This window comes from Puntigrus tetrazona, chromosome 25, assembly GCF_018831695.1.
Source record: "Puntigrus tetrazona isolate hp1 chromosome 25, ASM1883169v1, whole genome shotgun sequence".
Taxonomy (NCBI): Eukaryota; Metazoa; Chordata; class Actinopteri; order Cypriniformes; family Cyprinidae; genus Puntigrus; species Puntigrus tetrazona.
Genome location: NC_056723.1, coordinates 12,337,444 through 12,340,855, shown reverse-complemented (window position 1 = coordinate 12,340,855; position 3,412 = coordinate 12,337,444).

Genomic DNA, 3,412 nt, shown 5'->3' with positions numbered 1-3,412 from the left:
AAGAATCACCATAGTTTATTAAAGTAGTTGGACACGCCTTGTGGTTTTCAAACCGATAGACAACAACAAAAAATATATTATTTGTATTTATTTATTTGAAAGAGTTAAACCCAGTTAAATATAAAGAACATTACTGTTTGCCAAATTATTATTATTTGTATTATAGATTATTAAAGTATTTTTGAGGCGATATTGGCTATTTATTGTAGAGAGGGCGTCACTAACGTAGCAGATAGGCTCTTATAGAACATGAAACGTTTGGCTTAAGGTAACTGGCAAAGCATAATGTTAATATTGCTGAATTTTCAGAAGTGCTTAAAACTATGTAATCTAAACAGTAATCTAAATCTTAATGAAACAGTTACCAAACTGCTACATGTGTTGAAGAATATAGCCATTTTTATCTATACGGATTTGTTTTATGATCATTTATTGTTTATCCACCAAATTGGTTTATTAATGAGCTTTATCAATTCGTCTCACTTAATTTACTTTTTGTACTAAAACTAACCTTGTAACATTTTGGTCCTATCAGTGATGATTTTCTTCATGACCTTCATGAATTCTTTGGAGTTAGATTCAGTTTACAGGTTGTACCACATTCAGTTATCATGCCCGAGGATGAACTACAGTCTTCAGGTAGATAGTTTGCATAGTAGAAGTCACTTTCATCATCAGACATGCTTCAGTGCTCTGGGAGGTTGCCAGCGCCTGTGTGGTTGCTAACTTCTTCGCTGGCAACACAACAACAAAAACGCTTAACTACAATATGACCATTGATCATGATTCTTCTTGATCTCGGGATGTGTCTTCAAGGTAAGACCTTTCATTCAGTTAGCTCTCTTAAAGAAATTAACTCAAACTTTTTTAAATATCATCGTGCAAATTGTTCTTCCCCAGACTCTGCAGGACAGGTGGCTATGATTCAGACTCCAACAGAGAGAAACATGTTCAGAACAGACAAACGGTAATAATGACCTGTAAGACCAACAGCTCTATTGGGGCGCCAGTCAGGCAGTTTGGTGTGGAGTCATATCTCTCCTAATTTACCTACAGAAACCTGAAGCTCCTAAACTTTTAGTGTACAGCATTAAAACCTCCATTCAGGAACTCCATCAAGATTCAGTGGGGAAATGGAATTGACCGTGGAACTGATTTCTCTCTGACCATCAGTGGAGTCAGACTGAAGATACAGGAGATTGATGCTGTATGGCCTATAAACTATATCCAATAATGGCTAGGTGTTCACACAGTGATAAAAGGTCATACAAAAGCTGCAGTCAGAGTCCACAGGACTGCACTGATACAGCTGAGAGATGCTGTAGCTACTCTACTAACACAATCACACACAACACTGATCAGAGAACACACACTCGCAACACAAAAATAAATAGATGGTGAAGTTTATTGTTATAAATGTGTGATACTTTTCATACACAGATGTCCCTATCCACTTTGCCATTAAATCAGACTAGAAAACATCTATCTACACATTAGACAGGGGGAAGGTAAGGTTACCACGTTTGCTTCTTTTTATGTCATGTTTGCTCATACACAGTCATATCTTTCTGAGAAAACCGAAAATAAATGAAATACTGGAAATGGTACATGTACAGCTTAGAATAAAGGCCTCCTGGTAGTAGCAAATTCACAAAAGTAATTTTTATAAAGAAAGCTCTGTCACAATAAAACTTCTCGGCCTTGATCTCTAGCTTCACTAACTACAGTTACCTTTCGTTCACAGTAGAAAGACGTTCCAGTGGTACAAACACGAGAAGGACTGAGACTGACCCAGTGTCTCCTATGCAGGAGTCCCAGCTAATGACACATAACCTGCCAGAGAAGAAAGTGACTCTATGAGGAGCCAGGTCAGTGGTTGGTAATCAAACTGCTCTAAAGTATAATGTTCATGCATGCAGCATATACTTTTCACAAATTCACATAAGCTTTGTTTGGCTGCAGTAGGGTAGTTAGACAGCCGAGAAAAGGTGAACTACAACAATGGCTGCAGCCACAGCCATAGTTCGTTAGCTGAAGATAAAAGACATTAGATCTCAACAGAGAGAAGTTAAACAACTCCACTGACAGCCTAGCTATCTTTCTGTCACTGATTTGAGAGTTTAAATAAAGCGTCTGATAACCTAAAATGTGTTAATCGGTATGGCCAACCTTTTTTTTCTGTATTTGATGTTGCTACTCATATTTGCAGATAAAGTACAGGGTTTGTAAGACCCAGTAGACCATGTCACAGACTATACTTAAGTATGCAAAGTCTGCTAAACTGGAGACAACTCATTTTGGTATATGCACTTTAATTTATGCAGATGTGGTGCACTAATACTGACTAAAAGATTTGAATCCCTAAGCGTGTGCTGTAAATAAAGTTTTTGCATTTTGGATCTAACTCTATTGTCAGTCTCCCACATTAGCAGCTAAACCCCCACATGTTGAATTTGCTCCCTGCACCCCACAAAACACAACTGATATCACCATTTGGTGCACCTCACTTTGTACAAGATTGGCTAATGTGAGCTTTTACTATGGAAATAAAGTGAGTGATGCTACATTCATAGACCATAGTCAGTGAGTTTAAGAAAAAAATAATAAACTTTAATAAATGCTTTCATCTGTATCTGAAATTATTAGACCTATAATAATACAGGCTACATAGTGCAGCTCAAGCTATTTATTGAATCCCGCCCACTTCGTACCCATCATCAGAACTATTACTTCAGTGCTCTGAGAGTGTTTATAGTGCTATGAGTTTAACATATTCACTTGATGAGCAGAACTTTGGCACAATCTTCATCATCACACAAGACTCAACTACTACAATGAACAACATCCTCATCCTCATCTAGACATGATGTGCTGTATGCACTCCAGAAGTACATGGTGAGAGCTTAATACAGTATAGTGTCCAAAGTTAGCTTCTGGCGAGAGCTCTGGTATACTAAAAAATTGCCTTGATCGTATACTTTACAGTATATTACATTTCTCTCTCAGGCTCAGTGAATAGATCCCAGTTACTCAAACTCCTGAAGTTTCAAACAACTGAACTAGAAAAAGACTGTAGTGATGAGATGCACATCAGCACTCCTTTAACAGGCTACAGCCCATCCCCATATCTGTCCTGGTACTTACAGAAATCCTGGAGAAGCTCTAAACTCCCTCATTTATTACACAAGCAGACTCCAGTCAGGAACTCCATCTGCGATTAAATTAGAAGTGGATCTGGGAGTATTTCTCTCTGACCATCAGTGGAGTCAGGCTAGAAGATACAGGAGATTATTACTGCATGTCAGAGTTATCACTACATCAACTAGTAAATGTGTGATTCACACAGTGACCAGAGAGTCGACACAAAAGCTGTGGAGTCAGAGTCACAGTGACTGCACTAAATACAGCTAGG